At 35.7% G+C, this 6,661-nt stretch overlaps 1 pseudogene; it reads right to left on the reverse strand.

Moving 5' to 3' along the window:
* Positions 1-289: 289 nt before the first annotated feature.
* On the reverse strand, positions 290-1,295 carry LOC135273946 (glyceraldehyde-3-phosphate dehydrogenase-like; annotated as a pseudogene).
* Between the last annotated feature and the right edge of the window lie 5,366 nt (positions 1,296-6,661).

A 6,661-nucleotide genomic window follows, 5' to 3' on the forward strand; every position in this document is an offset into this window, starting at 1 on the left:
AAGAATTTTTTTTCCTCTATTTTGTTTTATTTGCAGTTAAAATTGTTCTTTTTGTCTGTTTGGGGTTTTTTTTGTTTTTTGTTTTTTGGCTGAGCACAAGGGACTTTATTGATGGTACACAACAAGATAAGGCTCCCAAGGCCCCTCCCTCTTCAAGGGGTCTGCATGAAAACTGTGAGGAGGAAAGATTCTCAGAGTGGTAGGGGACTGAGTGTGTCAGGGACTCCCCAGCAGCTGAGGGCCTCTTTTCTCCTCTTGTGCTCTTGCTAGGGGTAGTGGTCTGAGGGTCTCACTCTTTGGAGGCCATGTGGAGCATGAGGTCTATTACCCTGTTGCTGTAGCCAAATTTATTGTCATACCAGGAAATAAGCTTGACAAAGTGGTTGTTGAGGGAAAATCAGCCCCAGCATCAAAAGTGGAAGAGTGAGTGTCACTGTTGAAGGCAGAGGAGACAGCCTGGTTCTCAGTGTAGCCCAGGATACCCTTGAGTGGGCCATCTGATGCCTGACTCACCACCTTCTTGATATCATTATATTTGGCAGTTTTTTCCAAATGGCAGGTCAGGTCCACGACCAACAGGGTTGATGGTGGGGACACAAAAGGCCATGCCAGTGAGCTTCCCATTCATCTCAGGGATGACCTTGCCCAGGGTCTTAGCAGTGCCAGTACATGCAGTGATGATGTTCCTTAGAGCTCTGCAGCCCTCATGCACAGTTTCCTGGAGGGGCCACCTGCAGTCTTTTGGGTGGCAATGATTGTGTGAACTATGGTCATGAGTCCCTCCACAATGCCAAAGTTGTCATGGAAGACTGTGACCAGGGGTGCTAAGTAGTTGGTGGTACAGGAGGCATTGCTGATGATTTTGAAGCTGTTGTCATACTTCTTATGGTTCACACCCACCACAAACATGGGATCATCAGTAGAGGGGGCAGAGATGGTGGTCCTTTTGACTCCCCCTGCAAGTGAGCCCCAGCCTTCTCCAAGGAGGTGAAGACACTAGCAGACTCCACAACATACTCAGTGCCATTTAAGTACTGAGTACCCCACTTGATTTTGGTGGGATCTTGCTCCTAAATGATGGTGATGGGATTACCATTGATGATAAGCTTCCCATTCTCAGCCTTGACTGTGCCATAGAATTTGTCATGGGTGGAATCATACTGGATTATGTAGACTGTGTAGTTGAGATCAATGAAGGGGTCACTGATGGCAACAATATCCACTTTACCAGAGTTTAAAGCAGCCCTGGTGACTGGGTGCCCAATACAGTCAAATCCATTGACTCTGGCCTTCATCTTCACCACTTCTGAGGGAAGTGGCTGGTGATGCATGAGAAGATGCAGCTGTCTGTCAAACCAGAGGAGCAGAGAGCCTGAAATTGTTCTTTTTTTTTTTAATTGTACTTTAAGTTCTGGGGTACATGTTCAGATCTTATATGATTGTTGTACACACATGCCATGGTGGTTTGCTATCTCCATCCCCCGTCACCTATATCTCAATGTTATCCCTCCCCAACCTCCCCACCCCCTGCTGTCCCTCCAATAACCCCCCACCCCCCAACAGACCCCAGGGTGTGATGCTCCCCTTCTGTGCCCATGTGTTCTCATTGTTCAACACCCACCTATGAGTGAGAACATGCTGTGTTTGGTTTTCTGTTCTTGTGTCAGTTTGCTGAGGATGATGGTTTCCAGATTCATCCATGTCCCTACAAAGGACATGAACTCATCCTTTTTTTATGGCTGCATAGTATTCCATGGTGTATATGTGCCACATTTTCTTTGTCCAGTCTATCACTGGCAGGCATTTGGGTTGGTTCCAGGTCTTTGCTAATGTAAACTGTACCACAGTGAACATACGTGTACATGTGTCTTTAAAATAGAATGATTTATAATTCTTTGGGTATATATCCAGTAATGAGATTGCTGCGTCAAATGGAATTTCTATTTCTAGGTCCTTGAGGAATCGCCACACTGTCTTCCACAATGGTTGAACTAATTTCCACCAACAGTTTAAAAGTTTTCCTATTTCTCCACATCCTCTCCAGCATCTGTTGTCTCCAGATTTTTTAATGATTGCCATTCTAACTGGTGTGAGGTGGTATCTCAATGTGGTTTTGATTTGAATTTATCTAATGACCAGTGATGATGAGCATTTTTTTCATAGTTTGTTAGCCTCATAAATATCTTCTGTTGAAAAGTGTCTGTTAATGATTACAAGTACAAACCAAAATGTCTTAAATGATTTTAAGTTTTCTTGAATTGCTAATAGTTCATTTCATCTAGGGGGCAGTGATGAACTGGGGGAAAAAAACGACCATATTGGTACAATATACCGAAGTGCAGGTTGCCACTCTTACTCTTGCAAATGATTTTAATTGTGCTCCTAAATTGTCTGTCTTGGAAAAAGTAATTGAGTTGAATAAATATCCAAATATTCATAATGTTTCTCTAGCAACCCACTCATAGCAATTCCAAATTAGTCGATTACATGGTGACATTCATTAAAATATTAGAGAAAAAATTAACATTTAAAATTTGGTAATTTGGTATTTTTTATACCTGATGTAGTGTTCTCTTTTAATTTTTTCACAACTGCTTAAACCAGCTGCAGTTGATTCTCTTTATTCACAGATTCCATATTTGTAAATTCCCCTATGAGCTAAAATTTATTTATAACCCTCAAAAATAATACTTGAGATGGTTTTACCATCATTTGTGAACATTCACAGAGCAGCAAGAACTGGATTTGCCTGATATACAACAGCTAAGGTAGAGCAAGGCGACTCTCTGTCTTGTTTCAATTCTTATGTCCTAACCAAGTGACCTTTCTGAGATCCCTTTGTGCAGTGTTCTTTGCACTATTTGCTTTTCACTCATGTCTTTACTCTTTCAAATGCTTCTCCCCCTCAGCACAGTGCTGAAGTGCTTTCTACTATTCCTGAGTGCAAGAAAACTGTGATCTGCTATAAGGACACATTAGGTGTATTAGATGAGCTCTGTTCAAGCACAAATGACAGTGCCATTGGCTGTGAGTTCAATGTTAATGAATCAACAATAATTATTCAATAAGGTGTCTTTAGACTGAAAGGTTATGTGTTAATTGGCTGATGAAAATGTGTAATCAGAGGTGCACAGGACACTAACCCTGTATTTCCCATAGGAGTTTAGTATTCTCTAATTCATTATTTTTGATGAATTTATAAAATGTTACTACCATGAATAATGAAATTTGCTTGCATCACCTGCATGTGTGTATATATATTACATATAATATTTATATGCTTTGTGTATGTATTACATTTTACCTCTCTCTCTCTCTCTCTCTCTATTTATATATATATATATGTATATCTTTAATAAATTGAGTTACATTTTGGACAAAGGTTGATGTTAGTTTCTAGTAAAGTTTTCTATCTCATGTAGCTTTTTTAAATTTAGTTTTCATTTGGAGCTTTAATTAAACTACTATAATTCTATGGTGCTTCTATACTAAATTATTGCTGTACTGATTTACATTTAAAGATTTTCTGAAACTACAACGCATTTGAATTCTTAGAGTAAATAATACTTGGAAATACTCAGAATACATTTTACATAAATATTCATCAATATACAAATGGCAAGAAGAAATATATGCAGATTATTATACAACTGTATTAATCACAATTTTCTTTACAAAAAACACATAATCAATATTCAGATGAAGAAAAGCAATATTAGCGAGACAACCCAAAGCCTCTGACATGCCCCTTCTAAGACCCTACTCTACACCCAAAGTAGCTACCATCCTGTCATTTAAGACCACTGCTTGTGTTTACTTACATAAGTAAAATCATAGGGTATAAACATAAACTTTTAATGAATTTTTTGTTCAGTGGCAGGTAATTTGTGTTTTTTAAATTGTAGCTCATCAGGAAATTCTTGAATCTTCTCTATCAGATAAATAAGGGAAAGTTGCCCAATTATCTATTTCATTCTCTTATTTAGCATTAAATCTATTTAATGAGAATGAATCTTAGTCCACAGATTCAGTTGAGCAAGAACAACAGGATTAACAAGTAACATTTTATTTAACTCAGTTTCTAAATGTGTGCTCTCATTCTTCCTTGTCATTTTTATTGTATTATCCTAATTCAGCACGTTACTAATGAGGAAAGGCTACATCTGAGCTTTAGTCACAGATCAACAAAGGTTGTGGCTAGAATATTCATCATCCCCATTCTATCTTATTCCTGTACTCATAACCACTTCTAGTCTGAAAATAACCTGCTAGTTCTGTGTCATGTTTAGGGCACAGGAGGAGTTTTCTCTGAGACTACCTGTAATCCTCCATGTTCAATTATGCTACATAGGAATTTTCCTTCTGACCTCATCAATCTCTCACAGTGATGCTAAGCACAACATACGCTACTTTTGTATTAAAGACCTTTAGAATATTTCCTCTTATTTTTCTCTTCTTAACCAGCCAGGATAATATCCTTTCAATTTCATGATCATTTTTTGTCCTTCATGTGTTTTCAGGATACTGTGCTCTTATATCCTTTTCATTTTGTTGTCTCTACATAACTTTTGAGGCCCTTTTGAACTTATAAATTTCTTGGCAAAAGCTAGCAAGACATGAAGGCAACTTCATTTTGCTCTCCCACATGCTTCCTCTTAAATAACGAATTAGCTAATGATCTACAAATTTAAATGTGTAGACAAAATAAGTAATTAAATATTGTTAATAAGCATACATATTTTAAATCTTGAATGTTTTCTTATTAGCCCACTAAATTTTACTGAAGATACAGAAATTGTATAAAGACAAAAAATAATTATGAAAAAAAATACCATACAAACTTACCAATGCTTTAAATGCAGTTGTGGAGACAACCTTTTGATCTCTTCTGGTAAACTTCCCGAGAAATGATGTCTCATCTGGGGAAAAGAGCCTGGACTAAAGAGATGTGAAGGTACTTTCTTACTCCAAACAGTGATTATTCTAAATATTAAATATCATTGCATCATCTGAATTACAAAACCTCTCCAAATCCAAAACATTCTAGTAGATTCAATTGCTCCTTCTGAGAGTATACATATTTATTTTATAGAAGGTCAAGGCGAAAAAAAGAATCAGAGAAGACTTAAGCTAATGCTTTCATGTAGAACAGAACACTGAGGTTTAAACAGAGTGAATGACAAAACTGTCTAAAATATTAGCATCAATGGCATGTCTCTTTATATATTGACTCCTGTTTTGTTCCAAGGCAAAGTATGTTGAAATTATATTACTTGTGTGTAAGTTAACCTTTCAAGAATGTATTCTTAATTCTATGTGTATTTTTAAAATCATGTTATATTATCTGGAGCTGAAAAACTTATTCTCAAGTAGTTTAAACTTATTTCTCACAGGTAGAAATCTATTCCTTTAATTAACAAAATGTTGAATAATAGTTAACAAGGTAAAAATAAGTGGCTATTAAATGTTATAAATATACCAGTTTAATACTATACCCCTAAATAATATATCTCCTGATATTCTAACAAGATTTTAAGAAACAAAAAGAGTATCATATCTTAACTTCTCTATATCTCAGTTACCAAATTTCTTAGGCAACATTATAAATATGCAATTTTAAAACTAACTTCTTTTAAGATACATATGTAAATGATATGGTTGCTAATCAAATCAGAGTTCATCCATTATATCCTGTTGCATAACAATTTAAACTAAAGCATAATTTTGTTTTATACATCAACAACATTTTCATTCTGGGAAATAGTTTCATAATATATACTAAGACCATATAAAATGAATTATTATTGCAACTAAGTGTGTACTGTGAAATGGCTGAGCAAAACATTAGCTTGCATACCATATTCTTGTCCTGCTTAACAATTGCAATAAAATAGAAATGATAAGGCCGTAAAGAACAATGTATAATAAGAAACAGAAATCACTGTGCATTACATTGCCATTTGCTATGATGAACTGTAGCTTGCCGACAGTACTCTTAATGAGGATTACAGTAGAGATATTGAAATACATATGTGGCCTTCTATTAAGAATAAGATACTCAAATGTATTTTATTGTGTCTCTATTTCCATGCTACTCTGTAAATCCTGTTATTTTAATTAACAGGACTTTGAAAATCCATTTGATTAGAAATTTGAATGTCAAGTTAAACCATCAATAAAGTTAATCAGAAACAACATACTAAGCAAATGTAGAAAATTTCAATGGCTTTGAAATTTTTATTGTGAAGGAAAATTAAATTTAAACTGAAAAGATGTATCATCTTGTACTGACATTCAGGAAACTACGCAAGACTTAGCCATGGGTTCACCAGCTGGATAACTTGCTTTTATGTGCATCTATTCTCACAAGATGAGCAGGACATGTACCTGTGTTTAAATACTCAAGCAATCATATAATTAGTGCTATATATTTTCTGCCTTGCTATTGAGGAATCTAAATGTATCTTTCATTATTTAGGACTCTTTCAGTTAAATGTGTCAGAGATTCTAATCTAATTAGGGCTAAACTTTGAAGGAAAGGGGTGGAGATTTGGCTAAAAAAAAATCAAGAAATTGAACAAATCAACAAAAATGTAGAAAGAAAGCTGAGCCAAAAGTACATTGAATCTCACACAAGTATTGGTTCAATTCGTGTTTTTCC

Source organism: Aotus nancymaae, unplaced genomic scaffold (genome assembly GCF_030222135.1).
Source record: "Aotus nancymaae isolate 86718 unplaced genomic scaffold, 86718_ANA_hifiasm-v0.15.2.pri h1tg000010l, whole genome shotgun sequence".
In the NCBI taxonomy this organism is placed as follows: Eukaryota; Metazoa; Chordata; class Mammalia; order Primates; family Aotidae; genus Aotus; species Aotus nancymaae.